General features: G+C 44.2%; 2 pseudogenes; one reads left to right on the plus strand and one right to left on the minus strand.

The window, feature by feature from the left end:
• Window positions 1-8,064: 8,064 nt before the first annotated feature.
• On the minus strand, window positions 8,065-11,216 carry LOC119572012 (annotated as a pseudogene).
• A 35-nt stretch (window positions 11,217-11,251) lies between these two features.
• Window positions 11,252-13,822, plus strand: LOC119572011 (annotated as a pseudogene).
• The last annotated feature ends 3 nt before the right edge of the window (window positions 13,823-13,825 follow it).

A 13,825-nucleotide genomic window follows, 5' to 3' on the forward strand; every position in this document is an offset into this window, starting at 1 on the left:
CTTTTAGGTAATCATTCTCTCTTATTTTATCCGGCTTGGGACCACACTTGACTTAGCGGGGCTTGGCACCCATGGCTTAGGCAGCAAACGGTGAAGTTCCTGCCCAAGGGAAAAAACCGGCGGTCGGTGACTCAAACCTTCGAACTCAGATTGCCGTCGTGACATTTGAGTCCGACGCTCTACCATTCGACTACCGGGGCCTTGCGATCATGTGCTTCCATGATTTTTCTTGGCAATTTAGAGCGGTGGTTTGCCATTGCCTTCCCCCCGGGTGTTTTTTTTTTCCGAGTCACCATCTCTATTTACCCGGCACTGACTTGGGCTGATTTGGTCCCCCAGTGGCTGGGCAGGCAATCGGGTGAAGTTCCTTGCCTAAGGGAAACAACGCGGCGGTCGGTGACTCGAACCCTCGACTCAGTTGCCGTCGTGACAGTCTTGAGTCCGACGCTCTAACCATTCGGCCACCGCGGCCCCATATATATATATATATATATATATATATATATTTTATATATATATAATATATATAAAATATATTTATGTGTAGTATCTATGTGTGTGGTATGTATCTATCTATCTTTCTGTCTATCAAATCTACCTATACTTTGTGCTTACACCACACACACACACACACACACACCCACACACACACATATATATATATATATATATATAATATTTTTATAAAATTATGATATATATATTATAATATATATATATATTATATATGGGGGCCGAGGTGGCCGAATGGTTAGAGCGTCGGACTCAAGACTGTCACGACGGCAATCTGAGTTCGAGGGTTGGGTGTCACCGGCGCGTTGTTTTCCAGTGGGCAAGGAACTTCACCTCGATTGCCTGCCTAGCCACTGGGGGGCCAAGCCACTAAAAATCAGTGCCGGTAAATAGAGATGGTGACTCGATAAAAAAAAAAAAAAAAAAAAAAAAAAAAAAAAAAAAACACCGGGCGGAAGGCAATGGCAAACCACCGCTCTAAATTTCTAAGAAAAAATCATGGAAGCCCATTATAGAAGATGGATGTGTGCCCATCTTCTATTTGCTGGTTACTGGTGTCTTATCTCTTTGGGGAGAATTTGTTGTGGGTGTGAGTGCCCACAGGTATGGCTGGGTGTTGGTAGTGAAGTCGGAAATCAATGGGGACCCGGGGCTGGCTCCCCAGTCGGCAAAGGACTGGGCAGTCCTTGTGGTGCTGTTTACTGTTGCCCGGGGTTCTGCTGGAGGATCGGGGAATGCTGATCTCGTTTTTCGGCTCTGCGGCTTAAATACACTAGCGCTGTGTAAGCGCGCAGGGAACGAGGGGAGCCCACTGTCCAATGAGCGCGGACATGGCTGTGGACCTGTGTGACCCAACCTGGGTAAATTTATGCTGAACTCCAGGTTGCGGGGTGTGCTGCTACAGGTACTCCCCCTCCAGAGAGTGAGCAAAGCGAGCGAGCGAAACCTTAACGTATCACTCCGTGGTCACCGTATAGAAGATGGATGGTGTGCACATCTTCGATTTGCGGGTTTACTGGTGTCTTATCTCTTTGGGGAGAATCTGTTGTGGGTGTGAGTCCCCCACAGGTATGGCTGGGTGCGAAGTGAAGTTGGAGATCACCGGGGGAGCCGGCTGGTCCCCAGTCGGCTAAGGACTGGGCGTCCTTGTGGTGCTGCTGCTGTTGTCAGGTTCTGCTGGAGGATCGGGATTGCTGATCTCGTTTTTTTCGGCTCTGCGGCTTAAATACACTAGCGCTGTGTAAGCGCGCAGGAACGAGGGGAGCCCACTGTCCAATGAGCGCGGCCCATGGCTGTGGACCTGTGTGACCCAACCGGGGGTAACTATGCTGAACTCCAGGTTGCGGGGTCGTGCTGCTACACCATGATCGTCAAGGCCGCGGTGGCCGAATGGTTAGAGCGTCGGACTCAAGACTGTCACGACGGCAATCTGAATTCGAAGGTACGAGTTACCGACCGCCGCGTTGTTCCTTTGGGCAAGGAAACCCTTCACCTCGATTGCCTACCTAGCCCACTGGGGGGCCCAAAGCCAGCCCAAGTCAAGTGCTGGTCCCAAGCCCGGATAAATAGAGAAAATGATTACCTAAAAAGGTGGCCGGGGGACCCCTGAAATTGTACAACGTGTACAGCAGGCCACACTGTAGTAGCTTAGACATCAGCCAGGTATGTGCTTCCGCAGCACACGACCGAGTGATCATAGGGGGAGACTTCAATGCACACCACCCCCATCCTGGCTCCCTGCAGGGAAAACGGATGCGGCTGGCCGTCACATAGCCAACGTGCCTCGAGAACATTCCCCGAGATCGCTCTCCTCAACAGCCAGGAGCCAAACGCATGTAAGAGGAGGGGTCCTAAAACCTCACCCTGGCCACTGCGACTCTGGTGGAGAGGATTGGCTGGCGTGTCGATGAGACCGTCACTAGTACCATTATGGCACTATAACAACCCTCATGGATAGTGGCCCGCCGAAATACCACGACCGAATCCAAGATGGAAAACAGAAAAGGGCCCAAACTGGCAGGCGTTCCAGAGCGCCTTGGCCCGCTGTCTGAGAAGCAATAAAACCCCACACAGAGGGAAATGTGGAAGTGCTACAAGCCAGACTTGTAAATGCCATTGATGAGGCAGCCTCACGGGACCATACCCAAACTCGACCCGGGTCCAGGAGTCACAAGGACGCCTGGTACTTCAATGACGAGATTAGGGAGGTCAACCACAGGTAAACATGTGCCGAAAACATTTCCAAAGGCAAAGAACCCCCGACAACCTAGCCCTCCTAAGGGAGGCGGTGAGGGATGCCAAGGAACTGCCAGCAGAGTGAGGCAGAAAAGTGGCTGGAATGGTGTGAGTCTTTCGATCACCGTACCACCCCTCTCAGAGCTATGGCAACGGGTAAAGCGAGCCACCAGCCGCTCAGCCCCGAGATGCACGCACCACGACCCCAGGCAGAGGGCCAACAGACTGGCGCAAGGTTTCTCTGCGAAAACCCGAGCAGCGACAGTCTGCCAGCCGAACTGAGGGCAAGACAAGAACGCCTACAACCAGACAGACTTGCTCACATCAGAGAAAGGGCAGGCCGAACCCGATAACTCAGACGTTATCTTTTCTCTGAGGGAACTAAGAGATGCACACAAGCCAGTCGCAACTCAGCCCCGGGCGATGACGGGATCTCGTACCCCATCATCTCCCGCCTGGGACGGGTAGGTGAGCTTGCATTCCTGCACCTCATCAACAGGTCCGGGGAACTTCCACTCTACCCCAGAGCTGGAAGAGGGCGACCATAGTTCCCAGCCCTAAACCCAAAGGAGCCGGGAAGTACCCGCCCCATCTCTCTCCTCGGGCTGTCTGGCCAAGACTGCCGAGAGTAGGTACTGACCGGCTCCAATGGAAAATGGGAGCCCCACACGAACACCTCCACGGGTTCACCGGGGGCATGAGCACAGCGCACAGCATACCCCACGCTCTTGAGCACAATAAACCCCCGGGCGCATCTGTGGGCAGTATTCCTTGACCTGGAGAAGGCTTTCGAATTGGCAAGTCCTCTTGCCATTCAGGAGAGCCTGATCCAAAAAGGAATCAGAGGTAAGCTCTTGGCTTGGATAGGTGACTACTTTACGAATAGAACAGCCGAGTCAAATTCCAAGGTCACCTATCACAGCACATGCCACTAAAAATGGAACCCCAAACAGGGTGGGGTTCTCAGCCCAAAGCCCTATTTAACACACAAATGTCCTGTATCCTCAACATAAACCTCCCAGTGGGGTGCAAGTTTTCATCTCCTATGCGACGACCCTTGCTATCATCTCCACTGGAGCACACTGCCTAAACAAAGCCCAGCGTTGTCTGGACTTGGTATCCGAGGAGTGTTGCAGGACAGGACTAAAGATCTCTGCAGGCCAAACCCAAAGGGCCCATGGCTTTGAGACAGGAGTTCAAGGCACAAGTCTGAAAATCCAGGGAATGGACTTGGAGTGGGTTCAGGAACCTGTACCTTGGGGAAAAGGATAGACCGGACCCTCTCCTTCCGCCAGGAGGTCCAGTACCTGGTTGACCGAACAAAGGCAAGGCTGTCTGTCATGAGATAATGGTGGAAGACGCATAGGGGCCAGACACAGGGTACTAAGATCATTCTACGTACATGCTGTCAGGCCCATTGTAGACTATGCCTCCCTCGCTCTGATTGGCATCAAGAGAAATATAAAGACCGATTGGAGACAGTCCAAACGAAGCCGCCAGGGTCTTCTGGGTGCCCCAAGGTGGGCGAAGGTCCTCAACCTCCTAGTGGGGACAAACCTTCTCCCCTTGGCCTCACGAATTGATCTAACGGCAGCCCAATTCTTATCCAAGGTCATCCAGGCTCCCAGGAACACAAACCTAAGACCAAAATAGTCAGACGCCTAGAACAAGATAACGAGCTGTTTGCAAACAACTCCTGGCTGTCTCACAAAAGCCAGGGTGCTAATACGCCATCAGCTCAAGAACCACTACTGGCCAAGGGCATGGACTCCCCACACCCTGACTTTGTCGAAGCTCCGCCGTGGGCACAAACCTCGATAGAGTTTCTCGGTCATGAGACTGGCAAGCAAAAAGAATGAATATTGCACGCCTAGCCTAAAGGCAGAAACCCAGAGGGTCATTGCAACCATCACCCCTCCGGGGGGCCTGACATATTACACAGACGGATTTGGTCGATCCCTTGACCCACACTGCAGGCCCGGCTTTGCAGCAAGGGATGCCACAATATCCATGAGGGTAACCAGACAACGCCTCCTCGCTACAGGCAGAGGTAGTTGCTATCATGGGGGCACTGAGACACGCGTTTCCCGGGGAAAAGGTCACGTGGTCAACACACAGACTCCAAAGGAGCCGTCGACTGTCTTCAGCAGCGCTCACCCACTGACAACATCTACCTCCTGACAACCATCGGCACAATAACACAAAGGATGCTTGCTCAGGGTAGAAGAATTATCATAAACTGGGTTCCCAGCCATATAGGGATCAGAGGCAATGAGCTTGCTGACAGATTAGCCGAAATCGGGCCCGGGGGATGCCCCCAAATCCATGATAATACCCTCAGAGCCGAAGTTTCTTAGGAGGAAGTGTACGGTGACGGCCAACTCCTTCCTCCTGCAGCTTCACAGAGAGGAAACGAGACATACCCCCTCGGCCAGCTGGTACTCAGATGCCACAGGCTATGAACCACTGGCACCCCTCTGAAATAAACAACAGAGGTACCGAAGTCATTCTGCACAGAATGCGCCTAGGTTACCACTGTGCTGGCAGATCATACAAACCATAGAACATGAAGAGAGGTGTTGCATGCATTGCGGCGAGCCGAAAACGCCACACTGATACACTACTTTGGGGAATTGCGTGCACCACGCAATTCCTAAGACAACCCCACAGAACACAGCCGTCGTGCTGGTAAAGAGATTATGCGAGATGCTTACACCACGGCTACAGGAGCGCCTGCTGGCAATCCACCGCCACGGTAAGCACCGAGTGTCAGACCAACAAATGAGACAGCCATAAAAAGCTGACACAGGCCGGGCCATAAGTGAAAGGCCCGGGCGAAGCCAGAACTTCGCAAATCTCAAGCAAGCAAGCAACCTAAAAAGGTACCACTGGCACTCTCCGTGGAAAGGAACTGGGGACTCTACCACGTACTCACTCCAAGAGCATCACAACATGAAAACTACAATTAAGTATCATGCTGTGACCACGGCGGCTCAGACATGAACCTACCCTTAAAAGAAGAAGATATATATATCTATATATTATATAATATATTTTATATAATATATATATATATATATATATTATATATAATTATAACACACATAATTATATGTATATAAATAAATATACATATTTATTTTATACTATACATATACTTATTGTGGTATTTTTATCTATCCTCCTCTCTGTGTATATCTATCATATATGTATGTAAACCACACACACCCCACACACACACACAAAACTCATATATATTTTATATATATATATATATATATATAATATATATATTTTATATATATATATATATATATAAAAATATGTGTGTGTGTGTGTGTGTGTTTGTATAATGATAGGTAGATAGATAGACACTAGAAAGATAGATGGACAAACACACAAGTGTATGTGCATATATACATATATATATATATATATATATATATATATATATATATATATATATATATAATATATATATAAACCCTATGTATATACACATTTACATACATACATACATATATGTATATTTTATATATATACATATATTATAAAATATATATATATATATATATTTTAATTTTAAAATATATATATATATATATATATATATATACTTGTATATGTGTGTGTATACATGTGGGGGGTAACTATCTATATATTTATGTTGTGTGGGATATATTTATATATTTTGGTTATATATACATATATAAATCTTATATTATATATATTATAAAATATTTTAAAATATATATATATATAATATAAATATATATATTGGTGTGTGTGTGTGTGTGTGTGTGGGGTGTATGTGTGTGTGTCTGCGTGTGTTTAGCGTATGTGCGTGTTTACATATATATATATATATATTATATATATATATATATATATTTTATATATATATTAAAATATATAATAATATATATAATTTTATATATATAATGCTCACACACACAGGGCTCCATGAAATGTTTTTGAAGGCGGTACAAGCATTTCAGTTTTTGATGACATTTAAACTACATGGGAAAATCTCTTAAGACTTTATTTCCATGATAAGATTCAACATAGTGTAACAAACATGTTCAATAAAAGTAAAAACATAAGTCATTATTTAATTATTTATCTATTTTAATCGAATGATTTTTTAAACGTTCACAATCATTTCTTTATTAATCAAAATAGGTATGTGCATTGCATAGTGTATATCGGGCTGTAGGTGGTAGCAAGTGCCTGTTCTCGAGGGGGATGAATGTTGCATGGGGTTTCTGTGGGGCCTTCCTCGGCTCCTGGGCCCGAACAAGGGGCCGGCTGAGTCCCCCTCATAGGCCATGTACACACACAGCACACCAAAACCCCACACAACACACACACACCACACACACACACACACACAATATAATATATATTTTAAGATATATATATATATTATATATTATTTTATATATATAAAATATATATATATGAGTTCTGTATGTATGTATATATATGTATATGTATATGTATATATATAATATATATTTTATTATTATATATTATATATATATATAAAATAATTACATACAAATATAATATATAGATGGAGAGATAGATAGAACTATATAACCCAAATATTATTATATATATATATAATATATTTATATATAATATATATATATATATATATATTTATATAATATACACACACAACACCCCCAAAACACACACACACACACACACACACACACACACACATATATATATTTATATATATATTATAAAATATTATATATATATATATATATATATATATAGAGAGAGAGAGAGAGAGAGGAGAGAGAGAGAGAGAGAGAGAGAGAGAGAGGAGAGAGATGGAGAGATAGATAGATACATATATACACAGCAAAATATATATATATATATATATATATATATATAATATATATATATATTATATATATATATATATATATATATGTATGTATGTATCCTTTTGCGTGATAATCTTTTGAATTTCTTCGCCTTTTTTTATACTTCCTCGCGGAACCCCTGGTGTCGGTCTCCAGAACTCCGCACAAGAGGAATCGCTGTTCTGTACCCTCAGCTTGAGACTGCCTTCCGTTCTCTCTTTCTGTGTGTTTTGTATAATCCACTTTATTATTTTATTTTCGTTATGGGGTAAATGTACTAAAGAAAAAATGTCTGTGTTTTAATCTGGGGGATAGTAAATCAGCAAGAACAGTGATATGATAAATATGTATTTTCATAACCATCTCACGAACAAGTGCAGCAGCTGATAATTCCCTTTCTGCCTTATAGATAACAAAATCGGACTTTACATAAAACGAAACAGCAATAAACCCATCTGCGCTGAGTCAAGGTGGTCTCCAAGTTCTATTGAAATTTCTCTCGTGGCCTGGATGGTACAGGAGAGAGCGATAAAGGTCAGGGTGTTCCAGAAAATATTTGGGCGCGTAGAACCGTTGGTCTGAATGTGTCACTCTTTTCAGTTGTAACTTGCCGTCAAACCATCTGTGTATGAAAAAAAAATCCTTTCTGCATTGGGTTTTTCCCTTTCGCTATCAGGATATGGGCCCTTAATTAAAAAAAAATAAATACCTATTATCATAGCGATAGCCAATTCTTTCACTTACAGAAACAACACATTCAGTGTACACAGCACTCTTACCTTCCCTGCCAAAGTCTTGAAGTGATATAAGTAATGTTTTTCTTTTCAGGATAGTCCCCCCAAATCGAGGTTTATCGTTGGCTTGAGCTGCATCCATTTTCTTTACTATGTTTGGGCGGGCTGAGGAAGAAGGGATAGAAGAGAATCAATTTAATTTATGCATGGCAACGGTGATGCGTGGAAGATGACATGCTGCTTAGCTTGTGATGTTGATCATGATGCCATCAATAAAAAGGGAGGGTGAAAGATTTAAAAAAATATCTATATATGTTAAGAGACATTATGCAGAACATCGAGGAAAATAAGATAGGTGGTAATTATTTAAAAAACTACGATGATGGTAATGAGGATAAAAAAGGGTAATATGAAAGAGCTCTATGAAACGGGCCCAGCCGCCGGGTGCCATTCGTGACGAACCTGAACACCAGGAGCAGTGCCATCCGGCGTAGTGCCCATCGTGCCCGCAACCCAATCCTTGACCAAGTGCCCCTCCTCTCGATACTTCTGAAAGGGACGCGGTGAGCTTCTCTTTTCTTCCAGGCGTCCTGTTTTGCGGATGTAGAAGGTGTTGTTGAGGAGCACCCGGCGCAGCATCCCGATCGTCGCCGCGGAATTGACGACGGTGAGTTTTTCCTTCTCGCCGCTGATCCAGTTCCAGAAGGTGTCGTCGGGGGGCATCTTCCAGGCGAAGCTGAAGACGTTCCAACGCAGCCCGAAGGCGACCGGCTCCGAGTAGCCGTCGTAGAGCCTGAGGAAGGCGGATGACCTCCCGCGACGGGATTTCGTCGGCGTCAGAGAGCACGAACAGGTCGTCTTCGCGGAGGCCCTTCAGGAGAGGCAGGCCCCTTTATCCCCATGTAGTCCTGAGTAGCGTCAGCTATCCAGCCACTTTCCTTGGCTTCCGCGGAGAAAAATCCCAGGTTTATATAAACCAACTTATCTTGAAAGTCGGACATATAACCTCGCTGGAATTTCTTTAAGAACTCGAGCTCTTTTCGTTCCCCGTGAGCCGTGTAGTTCGACTCGGCTATGAGGAAAACGTCCACCAAGTCATAGAGCTCGTGCATCCTCGCCTCAACATGGCGAACTCATGGTTGACGGGGGGGCCATTAACCAGCCTTCGGGGCACGAGGCGGCGTCGGAGGTGAGTCTCAGGATACGAAAACTTGTATTTCCCGTGCCACACTGCCTCCGGGATCCCGCAGTCTTCTCCGAAGTAATTTTTTATGACAATAGCATTTTTGCCCTTAAGTTTCGTTTTCTCCACGTCTGTTCCTTGTGCGAAGCAGGTCCTCCCGCCGAGATCGGGGAAAATACTGTCTGGTATCATCGACTATTACAAACTCTTCGGGGTTGCTTATGTTATAATTTTTTAAACTTATAATCAAGGCTTTTTGGGACAAGGTTTAAAATCCATTTTTGGGAAAATCAACTCTTTTACTAATTCCTTACCACTGTCTGCAGGTAAATGCACTTCTAAATCACTTTTAGGGATTTCTGCATTAAACAATCACCCCAAACGATTTTTTAAAAACTTGATGTTCTTTTTTTTCTATTTCCTTGTCTTGGAGAGAGTGCTTTTCTCCCTCCCTTTTTGTTTTTCACAATCCTCTCGAGATTCTCCTCTTCCTCTTCCCCTTGATCAAAATCCTCTTGCAGGATCCTGTAGGTGACGTACTCGTCCCCCGGAAGCCGCGCCCTAAATTTCAGGGTCGTCCTCGACTTCTTGATTTTTCGGGCGAGTTCCCTCCGCGAGATGGTCGGACGGTCGGAAGACGTCGTGAAGAAGAGGAGGAAATCTCCTACTCTCTGCACGTTCTCCTCCGGGAGCTCTGTGTCCCCGAGGGCGCCCATGATGCAGTACGGACACAAAGATGATCATCTGCCGACAAAGGTTTCGGGAAATTTAAACTGTTGAGTCTACCCTGATATAATTCTAATCACATATAAACACCTACTTAGATATTTCACATTTTGAAAAAATTCCATCTAAACAATATCAACCGCAGAACTTATATAGAAATTAGAACGCTTCAAGAGATAAACCCTGGAGTACCTGACGCAAAGAATTTCCTGCACGAGCCCCCAGAATCCCGCGCCCTCTCGCCAGACCGCTTGCGCCGCCACTCCGCCCGCACGGCCGCCAGGCCCTGGTAAGACAACGCTGGGTATCACTGGTGCTTCTTCGAATAGGGTTCATGTGTTTTAGTTAAAGTTTCGAAAATTTTTTTTCGTTTTTTGGGAAATTATGTTCTCTTTTTTTTTTTTTTTCTCCCTTCCAAATTCTCTTTTGCTTAATTTCTAATGCATACGTCGTTTTTTACCTTTTTCTTCAGTTCCAAAAAATTGTACTATATATTTTTTACATATATGTACAACATATCATATCTATATAAATATATACAAACCACACACACCACAAACACACACACACACACACATAAAATATATTTTTAATATATATATATATTATATATATATATATTATATATTAAAAATGGTGTATAAAATTTATTTGTGTATTCATTTTTATATTATTATATATATATATATATTTAATATTATATATATATTTATATATATATTTTATATATAATAAATATATATATTTTATATATATAATATACTTATATCACATACAACATATATATCACACATTTATTATTATATATATTATATATTATATATAATATATATATATATATTATATGTGTGGTGTGTGTGTGTGTGTGGGTGTGTTGTGTGTGTAAATATTTTTATTATGTATTTATATTTGTACTATATGTACACATATATATGACATATTTTTGGAACTGAAGAAAATGTAAAAGCGACTGTATGCATTAGTAAATTAAGCAAAAGAGAATTCTGGAAGGGAGAAATAAATAAAGAGAACATATATTTCCCAAAAATCGAATGAAAATATTTCGAAACTTTCATACTAAACACATGAACCTATTCAAGAAGCCCAGCTGTACCGAGCGTTCTCTTACCCCAGGCCTGGCGGCGCGTGGGGGCGATGCGGCGAAAGCGGTCCTGGCGAGAGGGCGCGGTGATTCTGGCGCTCGTGCGGGTAATTTTTTGCGTCAGGTACTCCAGGGTTTATCTCTTGAAGCTTCTAATTTCATATAAGTTCTGGGTTGATATTGTTTAAGGGGAATTTGTTCAAAATGTAAAATCATCTAAGTAGGTGTTTATATGTGATTAATTTACTCGGGGTAACTCAAAGCTTAATTCCCGAAACCTTTGTCGGCAATGACATCTTTGTGTCCGTACGGGGCATCATGGGCCCCCTGGGGGACACAGAGCCCCCGGGAGGGAACGTGCAGAGAGTAGGAGACTTCCTCCTCTTCTTCAGACTCCCGACCCTCCGACCATTGCGGAGGGGACTCGCCCGCAAATCAAAAGTCGAGGACGACCCTGTAATAGGGGGCGGCTTCCAGGACGAGTACGTCACCTACAGGGTCCTGCAAGGGATTTTGATCAAGGGAAGGGAAAGGGAATCTCAGAGGGTTGTGAATAACACAAGGGGGAGAAAAACACTCTCTCCAAGACAAGGAAATAGAAAAAGAAGAACACAAGTTGATATTCGCTTGGTGTGATTGTTAAGCAAAAACCCCAAAAATGTTTGAAGTGATTTTTCCTCGACAGTGGTAAGGAAATTTAAAAGATTTTATTCCAATAAAGGGTTTTCAAACCTTTTCCAAAAAGCCTTGATTAAAGTTTAAAAGTTATAACATAAGCAACCCAGAAGAGTTTGTAATAGTTCGATGATACCAGACAGTATTTCCTCGATCTCGGGGGGAGGACCTGCTTCGCACAAGGAACAGACGTGGAGAAACGAAACTTAAGGGCAAAAAATGCTATTGTCATAAACCCATTATTTTCGGAGAAGACTGCGGGATCCCGGAGGCAGTGTGGCACGGGAAATAACAAGTTTTCGTATCCTGAGACTCACCTCCGACGCCGCCTCGTGCCCCGAAGGCTGGTTATGGCCTCCCCGTCAACCTGAGTTCGCCATGTTTTGAGGCGAGGATGCACGACTCTATGACTTGGTGGACGTTTTCCTCATACCCGAGTCGAACTACACGGCTCACGGGGACCAAAAAAGAGCCGAGTTCTTAAAAAATTCCAGCGAGGTTAAAATGCCCCGACTTTCAAGATAAGTTGGTTTATATAAACCTGGGATTTTTCTCCGCGGAAGCCAAGGAAAGTGGCTGGATAGCTTGACGCCTACCTCAGGTACTACTTTGGGGATCAAGGGCCTGCCTCTCCTGAAGGGCCTCCGCAAGACGACCTTTTTCGTGCTCTCTGACGCCGACGAAATCCCGTCGCGGGAGGTCATCGCCTTCCTCAGCTCTACGAGGGCTACTCGGAGCCGTCGTCCTTCGGCTTGCGTTGGAACGTCTTCAGCTTCGCCTGGAAGTGCCCGCCGACGACACCTTCTGGAACTGGGTCAGCGGCGAGAAGGAAAAGCTCACCGTCGTCAAAATTCCGCGGCGACGATCGGGATGCTGCGCCGGTGCTCCTCAACAACCTTCTACATCCGCAAACAGGAGCCTGGAGAACGAGAAGCTCACCGCGTCCCCTGCAGAAGTATCGAGAGGGGGGGCACTTGGTCAAGGATTGGGTTGCGGGCACGATCGGCACTACGCCGGATGGCACTGCTCCTGGTGCTTCAGGTTCGTCACGAATGGCACCCGGCGGCTGCCTGTTTCATAGAGCTCTTTCATATTACCCTTGTTTTATCCTCATTACCATCATCGTAGTTGTTTAAATAATTACCACCTATCTTTTTACCTCGATGTTCTGCATAATGTCTCTTAACATATTATAGATTTTTTTTAAATCTTTCACATCCTTGATTGATGGCATCATGATCAACCCTCACAAGCTAAGCAGCATGTCATCTTCCAGCATCACCGTTTTCCACTGCATAATTAAAGATTCTCTTCTATCCCTTCTTCCTCAGCCCGCCAAACATAGTAAAGGAAAATGGGATGCAGCTCAAGCCAACGATAAACCTCGATGGGGGACTTCCTGAAAAGAAAAAAATTACTTTTTACACTTCAAGACTTTGGCAGGGAAGGTAAGAGCTTCTGTGTACACTTGAAAAGTGTTTTTTTCTGTAGTGAAAGAATTGGCTATCGCTATGATATAGGTTTTATATTTTTTTTAATTAATGGCCATATCCGATAGCGAAAGGAAAACAATGCAGAAAAAGGACTTTTTTTTCATACACAGATGGTTTTACGGCAAGTTTTCAAATGATAAGAGTGACCATTCAGACCAACGGTTCTACGCGCCCAAATAAATTTTTTGGAACACCCTGACCTTTATCGCTCTCTCCTGTACCATCCAGGCCACGAGAGAAACTTCAATAGAAATTGGAGACCACTTGAACCCTTTTTT

This window comes from Penaeus monodon, unplaced genomic scaffold, assembly GCF_015228065.2.
Source record: "Penaeus monodon isolate SGIC_2016 unplaced genomic scaffold, NSTDA_Pmon_1 PmonScaffold_9103, whole genome shotgun sequence".
Taxonomy (NCBI): domain Eukaryota; kingdom Metazoa; phylum Arthropoda; class Malacostraca; order Decapoda; family Penaeidae; genus Penaeus; species Penaeus monodon.